Consider the following 13473-nt stretch of genomic DNA (forward strand, 5'->3'; position numbering starts at 1 on the left):
GCCATACACGGTGTAATTAAAGTTACACCACAAAAATAGTTGATTAACTTGAATGCACCTATGGCTGTGAGTGGTAGTACCTACAAAAGCCTTGGATGGCTATGGCAAAAGAAGAGAACCAGGGAAGGACACAGAAAATGGCCGCCTCCATAGGGCCAGGAGGACAGGGACACCCAAAAACAACATGGAAAAGGGATGCACCCAAAATGGCCTCCACCACATGGCAAAATCAGTCACAAAGGAAGCATACACAAAATGGCCGCCACCACATGGCCTGCCCACCAACAACAACATAGCAGAATCATCACAAAGGAAGTAAGTACACACAAAATGGCCCTCACCACTACATGAAAAGAAAGAGAGGACAGACAATAAATGCCTATGCCAAAGGGACAATGCTTAGCTTCACAAAATGGACACACCAGACACCACCCCCCAAATTGGTCACCCCAACCATAAACAAGAAATCATTACATAGAGGACAGAAAGGAACTGGGAGTGGCCCATGCTCCAGGAAGACAAAACTACAACCAAATAACACAAAAATGAGGACTTTTTTGTAGCACAGGGGACACATTAAACATTTTCGAGGAACTTTTATGCAACTCGGGACATATTGTTCGCGAGAATGCAAAATCGGCGTGTTCGGCAACGCGAATCGAGTGAAAAGTCGTTATCGCGTTCCCGAGCCAGTACATTGAGCGCGCGAACAAGACAAAAAAGGTAAGGTCGCGTTCTCACACGGTGCAACGTTACAAAAACTACCCGAGCTGTATTCCTAGGGTTACCTAATGGCAGGGAGTGCCATAATAGCTACACACAAGCAACCAAAAAACTAAAAGTACCACCATTACAAAAAATGTGAACCAATCCAAAGCCATACACGGTGTAATTAAAGTTACACCACAAAAATAGTTGATTAACTTGAATGCACCTATGGCTGTGAGTGGTAGTACCTACAAAAGCCTTGGATGGCTATGGCAAAAGAAGAGAGCCAGGGAAGGACACAGAAAATGGCCGCCTCCATAGGGCCAGGAGGACAGGGACACCCAAAAACAACATGGAAAAGGGATGCACCCAAAATGGCCTCCACCACATGGCAAAATCAGTCACAAAGGAAGCATACACAAAATGGCCGCCACCCGATGGCCTGCCCACCAACAACAACATAGCAGAATCATCACAAGGGAAGTAAGTACACACAAAATGGCCCTCACCACTACATGAAAAGAAAGAGAGGACAGACAATAAATGCCTATGCCAAAGGGACAATGCTTAGCTTCACAAAATGGACACACCAGACACCACCCCCCAAATTGGTCACCCCAACCATAAACAAGAAATCATTACATAGAGGACAGAAAGGAACTGGGAGTGGCCCATGCTCCAGGAAGACAAAACTACAACCAAATAACACAAAAATGAGGACTTTTTTGTAGCACAGGGGACACATTAAACATTTTCGAGGCACTTTTATGCAACTCGGGACATATTGTTCGCGAGAATGCAAAATCGGCGTGTTCGGCAACGCGAATCGAGTGAAAAGTCGTTATCGCGTTCCCGAGCCAGTACATTGAGCGCGCGAACAAGACAAAAAAGGTAAGGTCGCGTTCTCACACGGTGCGACGTTACAAAAACTACCCGAGCTGTATTCCTAGGGTTACCTAATGGCAGAAATTGACAGACACCCGAAACCTAACATACCCCACACATAAACATAAGATTTTCTAAATCAAACCAGTCCATCCATGATTTCCTAATTAGAGGTACACCAGAAAAACAGTTGATTACCTTTCATGACCCTATGACTAGTACCTCTGGCCTACTGGAAGAGTAGGCCACAAGTTTGGAGGCCTATGGCAAGACCAAAGTGGCTGGGAAACATAAAATGGCCGCCAACAACACATGGCCAGGCCAACCACAGAAAGTTATTACAATGAACTCAAACATGCCTACACACTAACTACATGGAGTACTAGGGTCAGCTATTGGCTTAAAAAAATAAAAAACTTTTTCATTACACAAACAGAAATACCACAGCAGACATTGCTATTGCATAATGATGACCATAATCCAATGCCAGCCATGATGTTTGTTTACAAACTTGAATAAAATTTTAAACACAGAATTATGATTTTACCCATGGGTACCTCTCTATGTAGCCTGGATGAAATTTAAAAAGAAATACAAGTTGGGACCTCATAAAAGTAGGCACCCATCAATAATTTAAATCAAGGAATGAATACTGTAGTTAAAATTTTTTAAATCAAACAAACACAAGTCTACAACATCATACTCACTCATACATTACTGAACTTACTTGAAAAAGAGAATTCAAAATCCAAAAGTCCTCAGTAAGATTCAAAAAAAGCAGTAATGCAGCCAACACACACAGAAAGTGATCCTGCCAGCTCAAAATCCAAATGAAAGTGACCACCTCATGGACAAAGCACTGGGAGGAGCCTGGTGGACAGGAACAGGAAGTTGTAAACTCCAGAGCCCTTCCTCCTTAATATTCAAAAATAGAGTAGAAACAGAAAGAGGACTCCTTCCCCCCAAAAAATACATCCAAAGGTACAACTTTGAGGGGTTTTTCACTTGTTTGCTAACCAAAATGGTAATTTATTATTATGGTTTAACTTTTAACATGCTCGCGAGTTATTCTGTGCAAGATTGCAGGTTCTGCGTGTTCGGCAACTCGATCTTACCAACAAACATACTCGCGCGTCCTTATGGCTTTATCGCGCTTCCAATGACGTTATCGCGTTCGCACAGCTGCACGGAAGGGTTTACAAACATGGTGGCAGACGCGACTGGGAAAAAGCGAACGCAGAACCAAGGTAAGCCATTGCCGCGCACGCGATAATGTTATTTAGCGCGCGACAATGTTATTTAGCGCGCGACAACTACGCTCCGCACCGGATAGCGGAGTTATCGGCAGCTACGCGAACTCCGCGGAACGCGGAGTTGCCAAAACTCCGCAAACTCCGCAAACGGAGCGTAGTTCTTCGCCCAGGGTTATTTATAACCCTCTGCTGCAAACCCAAGTATAATGGTGTTCACTCTTTTCAAGTGAGTATCCAAGTCGTCGTCTGTGAGATAGATATCATCTACGTAAGATAATGCCTCATCATCAGACATTTGTAGTAACTCTGTTACTCTGGCTGAGAATAGTCCTGGGCTGTTCTTGAATCCCTGTGGAAGCCAACAGAAATTTTTCTGTGACCCCATTACTGAGAAAGCGGTCAAGTATCTGCTTTCTGGTGCAATGTTTTGACAAAAGAAACCATTAGATTTGTCTAATGTCGTTTTATATTTTTTCCTAACTATGTTGTTCATTAGTGCAGCACTATGCGAATTTTGTACTGCAAATGTTTTGCAACATGAGTTAAGGTGTCTGTAATCCAAAACTAGACGATATGAATTGTATGGCTTGGAGACAGGAAAGAAAGGATTGTTCATTTGAGAGGTGCATGTTTCAATCACCCCCTTGTATTCAAGTTGATCTAAAATCTCCCTGACTTGTTTTTAGCTTCTTGCTTAATGGGATACTGCCTTTGTGCAGTTGATTGACTTTTTAACTGGATTTTGTGAGGAGGAGAGTCCTCATCCCATCCTACATGATTTTTATATAATGCTGGTGCCTGGGCTACTGCCCATTTCCTTGCATAAGTATATTTTTTGTGAATCAGAATGTGATTCGAGAAGGCAGGCATAATCATTTCTTCGCCACAAAGGCACTCCCTGACAAACTCTGGGGGCCAATCTTTTTCAGCTAACAGAATGTCATAGCCTTTTGAGAGTTTATCCCAAAATAGACCCCTTATTTTCCTAGTCTTATCACCTTCTATACGCAATGTTATTTCGTATCTCTTATGGGGCTCGCTAACTCTGGTGTCGGCAGTTTCTACTTGAATGTATTCATTCATGTCCACTGTCTCCAGATGACTCATCAGCATCTTGCGAGCTATGGTGATTTCTGCTGCCCTGTCTAGCATTGTCTGTGCCCACTCCCCGTTTTTCAACTGTGTCTTCAGTATTCTCGGTATGTTTGATTACTCTAATACTGGCTACCTTCTTTCTTGGAAATTGAGATTTTTTACTCTTAGCAGGTTCCTTGTCTTTGGACTTGGTGTACTCTCCTGGGTCTGACCGTCCTCTTCTTTCCGATTTCTGCGAAAAAGATCGAGAGGGACGTGTATCAATACTTTGATATCTATCAGGCTTCATCAAATTATCCCTATTTCTAAGGTTATATCTCATCTCAGAGGGCTCCCTCTGGGGAGACTTGTGTTCTCGAGTCGGAGCTCTTTCCCTCCATCGAGGAGACCTTCCTCTGGACTGAAAAACTTTTTCCTTGGGAGTGGATTGTTTATTTCCATCCCAGCTCTTTTTAGGAGTGTTTGAATTATTTTTAATAAATTATTTTACTAACTCTCTATATGCCTTTGTTAATTCTCTTATTTTAACTAAGAGTTCTTCACTTGACATTTTATCAATGTCTGGATGTGGTGTGTAGCTGGCTAGACCCGGCCACGTTGCTCCTGGTCTACCTTGTGGACCGAGCCTGGTAATATGATCATTATGTTTTAGGGCGCCTTTAAACCAGAGCAGATGCTCTTGGAATTTTAATGGGATTTCAATCTCCTCGAAAGGAGCGTACTCTTCCGGTGGATCCCCTACTATGTAGTAGTGGAACTCGTGTGTTGCGGCGTTTGCCGCTGGAAATTTTATCCAAGAATAGAATACCTCTGTCTGCCGATATTCGTGTGCCTCTATCACGAAGACGACTGTGCCACCTTGTGTGGTCAATCCATTGTCTATAGGTTTTGACGTTATAGATTTTCTTAAATGTGCCGGGATGATTATGTCACCCGGTTCAGTAGTCCCTGTACCATCGGGACCCTGCTGAGTCGCATTTACTGCGGCATCATCGTCTGACATTTTATTGTCAGGAAGGTTTTGCAGAGCAGGTCTCCAAGGAGACAAAGATTAGGTGCACAATATTTTGGAACACTGTATCCTTCAACGTTGAATAAACCAGAGCTTTACCTAGGAATCTCTTCCTACTATGTTCGGGCGGATTTTAACCTTTCACCCACTCCAGACGTCTATTGGAGTATTTACGGTAGAAAGGGGTCTGTGTGAAAAATGCACGACTGAGTTACTCTAACGTCTTGCGTTAGTTTTATCGCCTTACCAAACGTTGGGCGCCATGTAGTGTAGTTTCTATTTTCCCAATAGGCCCTGCGCATTGGAATAACATAAACAGTAGTATGGACGTAGAAGTGCGGATCTTCCAGGTCTCCACTGACTATGCTAAACTTAATTGGGTTTGTTACCAACTAGCTCAGAGGTCACTGGAAATTTTCTTGACTGAATAGGAAGTGATCAGTTTCCCTGGTACAGACAAGAAGGGATTTAGTTTTCCAACAACCGCATAAACATGACAACTTTGCTCCTTAGAATAAGAGTCAATCTCTAGAGTCGTGTGAAACAATAGACAGTTTTTTTACTCAGTCAGTTGTGCAGATTACTTTCACCAAGATGCAGAGAAATAGAGAGACGGGCGTTTTCAATAAAAAGGTATTATTTATTGAACAGTCTTTCTTCTCATGCAAGAGAAATAAATTGCCACAATTGAAAGACTAGTTATTATAAAAAGTGCGTACAGTAAAATGAGGATTGCGAAATAATACTGTAAAAGCATTGATATGGTTTCTTAGCCATGCAATGTTTAAAATGAATAAAATGTATACATTCATATATACATTTAGCTAACGTACTCAACTGGTGCTTCTAACTACGCCTACCCCAGTGTACCTGACCTAAGCCTAATACTTGGGAGGAAGTAAGTAAGTAGCAGTTTTAGTTAAGTTGGTTTTGCCAAGGTTTGCTTCAAGAATTCTCTCTAAGGGTTTAGTCAACACCATACCTCTGGAATAGAATGTTGGAGGTCTTGTATCTCCTTCCAGGACTCGATATCCCAGTTACTCGCAAGAGTAGGCTGGAAACGCCGGAGCTGAATTTTCTCGGCAGGAGAAAAGACAGCGTCTCTCTCAGCGCGTCGAGGAGGAGGAGGGGCAGCGTCCGTGGGAAGCTTGTATCTGCTGGGCTCTGCAGGGGACAGCTGTTCTGCTCCTATGTTCACCACACCATCGCTATCATCGATGTCATTGAGGCAGCGTTTGCTTAAGGCAACGTTGGTAATATTTATACCTGAAAGGTGCCTTGTTTGACGTAAGTTTTTGGACATAAGACGTCAATAAAGATGTCACTCGGAAGTGATCGTCTCTCAGTGCTTATTAGAGTTCTATTACTAATCAAAACATAGCAAGCGGGGCTTTCCCAGGTTGCTGAGTTTTTATCTTGCTGAAGAACTCGGAGTGTAATCCAGGAATCTTAGATAGTGGCTTCTGCTGTGTCATTTGCTCTAATGAGCTGCAGAGGAAGCTGCAGAGGAAGAGATTCTGAAATGTGGCTCTGATCGTGTTAGGCCAGAGACGAGTTTCTGAAATATCATTCTTGATCGTTTATGCCATTATAGGGGAATAAATGGATTATAGCCGTAGAGGGGCATAAGGTCACAGTATTGATCGGGGTCCTAGATTAGAACGCGACAATGTGGCATTCGCTTTAGATCCGGACTTCTTAAATTCGGACATCATGGCATGAATTTTTTATGTAACAACACGAAACTGTGTATTACCCTGCCTGTTATGATTTTGTTATGGTCTTGTATGTAACTCATTTCATGTATTAGTGATTTTGTGTCTTTTATTTGCTTTTTCTTTCTTTTTTTCTCCTTTCTTCTCTTTGTTTTTCAATAAAAATGATTTGAATACAAAAAAAAATGTATTACACATTTAATGTGAGGGGTAATGTGTTGTAAATGTATATCCATTAGTTCTAGTTTAATATAATGTATTTAAACTAAATTCATACACACTTTACATTAAAATATTTTTTAAACAATAAACTTTAATTACTTTTCCTATATTTCCTTTTGGAAGAAATATAGGGGAAGTCACTAAAACTAAATTTATGGTCATAAAAGGAGTTGAAAGAAGCTCAATATAAGTCTATACCTGAAACTCTCATTCCAGAAATGCAGAATAGCAAAAACGCATAGATTTACACCTAGGTGTTGGACTGTGTCCGCACATGAGTAGATCTACTCGTGTAACTTTATCTTTGTAAATCAGCCTCTTACTGAATGAATAAATCTGCCCCCCAGCTTGGATACATGATGGGAGTTAGTGCTCTATAGAAGTCTTTTATAATCCTGCACCCACTTATAAGCACTCATCAGATAACAAGCTGTTGTAGAAACACATGCATCTGCTCAGCTGGTCAAAGCTTCATTTGGAAACCCTTTTTTTTTATTAGCTTCCTTTCCTGCCAGTCTGCATAGCTATTAGTCGGTTACTCAATTTTGACATCATTGAAAATCACTCAAAATACTTACTTTATATTTTTTCCCAAAAATAAACACAAAATACCAATAGAAGGCTAAAAGTCAGTAAAAATGGAAAACATTGAGCATTATACTATAACATCACGCCTTTATCTTTTCCCTAAAAATCTTAACTAATTTATTGATTGTATTCTTATTTAAAATACACAGAACCTCATTTAGAGCATGGGGAAGCAGGAGCACAAGAATATTTTAGCAGTCCTCCCACCTACCAATCTTGCAGTTCCCGCCCACCACTTAGAGGAGGGTACCGGCTGGCGTAATGGTGGAGTCTCAGCAGGCTCTGATAACATGAACTCCACCAGTTAAAAAAATAAACACCTTGCCATCAATGCCTCATACCACTCAATGCTCAGTTTTAGAGAACAATACCTTAGACGAGCTCAAATCTGGTTCTCCATTATAATAGTTGCACATCAGTTGAAATGCTTTTCCTAGGCCTGCTTTTCACATTGTTTGCTGGCTCTGACAGCAGGCATTGCAACATCACAGCACAACGGTTATAAGCTATTGTAGAAGAGCAGCTGTGTTGTTTTGTTATTATTGATGATTAGTGATGTCACAACCAGACTATAGTAAACAAAAGTTAGATATTGGTATAAAAATATTAAAGATTTACTAGTGTTATAAGTGTAATAAATACTTTTTTTATTACAAAAAAATGACAGTATTTCTTTTGCAGATAACTCCTTCACTGAAAATAATGTTATCATTGTGCATGTGTATCTTTCTTGCCTGTGGAGGGGCCCAGAATGCATCTTTTTCCACACTCAGTTTATCCTGTAGCTAACACACTTCAACAGAGAGATAACACGCCCCTCAAATGAACTCACAGAGCCTTTCTGAGCGCGCTCTCTTTTTGGCAGAAGTGTGATAACACTTCGAGCCTCTGATTACATGCAGTTCATGTCATCACTCATTGAACAACTGCCTCTGTTTTTCAATGGGTTTTGTGACACTTGGTAATCTCAGACTGTGTAGCCCAGCAATGTTGGATTTATTAGGTCTACCTTCTGTCTATATCGGTTTGGTGGAGGGTGCGTGCATTCAGCTCTCTGTAATACATGCAAGCAACTTATTAAGTACATGTTTATGTCTGGATATAATTAATTTAGGTTTTGTACATTGGTATTGCTTATAATGTGTTGTTAATTTTGTTGTATGTCTAAGTATTGTTTTTATGAATATCAACGTTTTATGTATATTTCATGGTTATATTTTAACGATTAAAGAAATCTGACTGACTGACACGTGGTAATTGTGTCTGAAGCTAATAAAAAAGTACATTGTGCTTCAAAATATCATTGAAGGTAATTTTGGAAGAGATGCTGGGTCAGGTGTTCTTGTCTGAAGTTAATTTTCATATATTTCATTTTATGCAATATACCTACAGGGACATAACACACACACAGAACCGTCTGGCCTCACGGTGAGAGTCCCCAAGAAGCACCTCTCACTTTGTCGGTGATTTGATTGACAGAATTGCTGGCTCAGCAGTGAGCTCAGCCAGGCTGGAAAAGAAACAAATGAACAGCTTTTACTATTACTTTTCCGTCAGATTCTTGGTGTGCCTTTGATTGATGGGGTCTACTGGGGTCATATTGCACAGAGCAAGAAAAAGGGAGCACAGAACTGAGCAGTGCTGGGAGTAGGGAATGTGTGCATCTCCAGTGATAGGCACAGAAGCTACCGCTGCTGGGAAGGGTATACACCTGTTACAACGCATTTGTTACAACGCACTACCATTACAACGCGACTTTTACAACGCATACCATTACAACGCATTGCGCTGGGGGGCGCTCTAGGATAGGGAATAAGTATAATTTACTATCCAACACCTTCCCTAGGGTCCACGGGGACTGGAGTTAGAATAGTAAATTATACTTACCACTATCCAGCACCTCAAAGCGCTATGCGTTGTAATGGTATGCGTTGTAATGGTCGCGTTGTAATGGTAGGTAGTTGTAACGGTATGCGTTGTAACATGGTACATCCCTGGGAAGTGATAGAAGAACAAACATTCACACTACGAACACGCTGGTGATTAGATTTGGGCAGGTAGAGCTGGGCTGAATCAAACACACCCACAATACAAGCGGGGGCATTTTGCTATCAGCAGTGCAGCAGGTGCAGTGCCATCAGGGCGGGCCCATGGGATATAGGGACCACTGTAAATCAATGTAGCTTGCCGTTTACTACCGAAATGAGGAGGAGGATAGTGTTTAAATTTTTGCCTACTTCGGTACCCAATAGCACCCCTGCTTCTCCTTAACCCCTTCGCTGCTAGACATTCCCCCCTCCCCCCTTTGCTAAGCCTTTTTTTTGGCTTTTCGAGGCAGTTCGTGCTTAGGCCCTTGTAACTTTTTGATCACATAAGGTACCCACACCAAATTTGCGTCCTTTTTTTCCAACATCATGGGGATTTTAAAGCTACCCAGGGTTTGTTGATTCCCCTGGATGGGACCCAGAAATTAGCCAAAATACAAATGTGAGTTTTGGGGGGAAAAATTGGAAAAAAGTACTGAAGATTATAGTATGTGTTTTTTCCATGCAAATTGTACCAACAAAGGGTTTGTGGTGCTGAAATTACCATCTTCCCAGCTTTCAGGGACAGACTGCCTTTTGTCAGAAAACCAAAATGTTTTGCACAGTTTTGGCATTTTACTGGGACATAACCTATTTTGTGCTTTTAACTTCTATCCAGTTAATGGTAGAAATGGACATGAAAGCAAAAATGGATCCTGCAAAGCTATACATTTAAAAAAATAGACAAAATTCTGAATTTAGCAAGGGGTCATTTGTGTAGATCCTTCAAAAGGAAGTTGAAAAAAAACAGCCATTTGTGCCAACATTTTCACTTGTAACTTCTTCTAAGTATGACATATTTTTTAAACCAATATACCGTTACATCGGCTGGAATCTTCTGGTTTTGAGGATACATAGGACTTGTTGGTTCACCAAGAACCCTACAAACCCGTAGCTAATAACCGAGCAGCATCTTGCAATGTTTTTTTATTGTATGCTGGGTATTTAGCAATTCATTTGGGGAAATATAAACAGTGAAAAATCGGAATGAAAGAAACCTATGTATATCTGAAATTGTACAAAGTATACAGTTTAGAAACAGTAGCTATTTGCACATCAGCGAAATTGGGGTTACACATACTAGCATGTGAGTTATGGGACATTTTTGAAGTGATTTTCTTTACACATTGTCCTAAATTTGGAAGGCAGAAATGCATCGAAAGACAATAGGTAATAAAAGTTGCTCTACAATTCTGTGTTCCCCTAAGTCTTCTGATAACAATGGTACCTCACTTGTGTGGGTAGGCCTACTGCCTGGGACAGGAAACTGCCCAAAATGCAATATGGACACTCCTCATTTTCACAGTGAAAACGGACCCTTTTTTTTTGCAAAGTGACCAGCTGTATATTTTCAACACTCGCTCTGCTGGCACCTAGGGAAACCTAACAAACCTATGCATTTTTTAAAAATAGGCATCCAGAAGAATCCAGGATGGGGTGACTTGTGTGGCTCTCACCAGCTTATCCCTTGTAAACCTCAAACTTTGTAAAAATAAAACATTTTCCTCACATTTATGAGATGGAAAGTAATGAAATTTGCGTGGATCCACAAAATTCCACCCACCACGCATTCTCCAAAATCACCTACCACAAAATATTCTGGTTTTGCAAGGGGGCAACTGGGTTTTTAGCCCCGGGCTCAGCAGCCACCTAGGGAAACATACCAAACCCACACATTTCTGAAAACTAAACACCCTGGGAGTCCAGTGAGGTATGGCTTGCATGGATCCCCCAACTTTTTCTTACCAAGAATCCCCTGCAAACCTCAAATTTAATTATAAAAATCATTTTCTCCACACATTTTTATGTGGGATCACTGTGGCGGCAAAAATGTCCTACCACCTAGCGTTCCCCTTGATCCCCCGATTAAAAAGATACGTCACTTGTGTGGCTGTCCAAGGCAGAATCCGCGAAAACCTTTTTTTTTTTTAAATGTTGCTCTTAGAATTCATGGTGGTATACCTTTAATCCATATGTTTTTGGCTCTTCCCAGTCACAGGCCTTTAGCCCTCCCTCAAAAGTGAGGTGTCATTTTACACTGCATAGGGTAGATGTTACACAAATTACCCTTTCACCCTTTGGGCAATCCATAACAATTTCAGGCGGCCAATCTTGTTCAGCTAAAAGTATATCATAGCAAAAGTAAGTTCTCCCGAAAGAGAACTTTAACTTTCTTGGGGTTGTCCACCTCCATTTGGAGTGTCATCTTATATAACCTATGTGGGACACTTACCCTCATGTCAGGTGTTTCCACCGTGATATGCTCATTGAACTCTGTTGTCACCAGAAATTCCATCAGGTTCTGGCAAGCTATTGTTACTTCTGCTTTGCTGTCTATCATCGTCAGAGCCCATTCCCTGTTAAGTAGTTAAGTCCTCAGAATTCTGGGCATGTCTAACTTTGAGACCTGCTACTTTCCTCTTTTTAAATTGAGGTTTAGATGGTGGCTTGTCTTTTTTAGAAGGGTAGCTTTAAGCGCATGGCGTGTCTCTGGACATTGTACGCTCTTCTTGTCTGTGTTCTCACCGTCCTTCTCTCTCTGAGTTTCTTGGTGAACCCTGAAAGGAACAAAAGGAGCGTGTATCAGTATCCTGATACCTGACAGGTTTTTTAATGTTATCTCCATTCCTAAGGTTGTATCTCCTTTCGGAGTTCTCCTGCTGAGGAGACCCAGTCCTAGACGGAGATCTATTTTCTCTAATCTATTGGTTTTTATTGTTATTATCCAATTTCTTCTTAGAATAATAAGGTGCTTGCTTGGTGTTATCCTTTTCAGGACCACACATTTGTTGAGGTCTTTTTTCTCTAGCTCCCAACCTATCCTGCCTAATTCAGCATAGGTGTCAGTAATAATTTTAGGTAATTCACATACCTGTTACAAAGGAATGAAATCCCTCAGGCATAGGCGTATTGCCACTGCTGCTGCACCCACTTTGATATTAGGTATCATAACTGATACTTGGGCAAAATGACCTAATAATTCATCCCTAAGTTCAGAGCAGGATCTGCTCCATGCTCAGTCTGTATTTGTCTAAATACGTCTGGTACTACTGCTAATGAAGGTATACCATGAGTTCTGGAATATATGGTGGTGAAAACTGTACCCCAAGTGGTACAATCCTCTATCTGGGGAGCTACCCCCATTGGCAAACAGATTGTTAGCATTCTGTGTTTTTCTTGAGGGCTTGTGTGTGAAAATACTGCCTCTAGCTGTGTTATTTTCTGAGCTAACCAGAATGGAATTTGTTCCTGTTTAGTGGGCATTCTACCCATAACTGCGTATAGTGTTTGTGGAGTAATTTTAGTTCTTGAACATTGCATTTGACTTGTTTGTGTAGCTCTTGTTGGCTGAAGTGTGAGTGTTCTCATCACAAAATGTGTCATGTTCCTATAGGTTTTTTAAATTTCTTTGTGAGTCTGCTACTGGCATTGTGTCAATGTCTGGTTGCGGTGTGTAAGCCGCAAGAACAGGCCAAGTGGCTCTGTCTCTTCCGAGCGGACATAGTCTTACTTTGTTCCTTGTATGGGGGAGGGCGCCTTTAAACCAGTTTACATGCTCCTTGTAGATGAGCGGAATTTCAATGTCCTCATACAGAGTGTTTTCCTCTGGTATTACATCTTCAGTGGAAGAATGAAATGTGTTTGATTGTGCATCTGCTTGTGGTAATTTAACACTTGAATAGAATACCTCTGTTCTATATGAGTCATAAGCCGCAATCACAAACATTACTTTCCTACCCCTAGCTGTGACTCCATAGTCTGTTAGCTATTGAGTAAGGTCATTTCTGATATTTTCTGAAATGACAGTTTCCCCTTCTTACTGTACTAAAACGCGGTGTGCTGGCACAGCGTCTTCTTCTGTCACTGTTGAAAAAAAATGTCAAGGAAGAGTTTCAAGGAAACTGAGATAA

The sequence above is a fragment of the Lissotriton vulgaris genome, chromosome 2_2 (genome assembly GCF_964263255.1).
Source record: "Lissotriton vulgaris chromosome 2_2, aLisVul1.2, whole genome shotgun sequence".
NCBI classification, from domain to species: Eukaryota; Metazoa; Chordata; class Amphibia; order Caudata; family Salamandridae; genus Lissotriton; species Lissotriton vulgaris.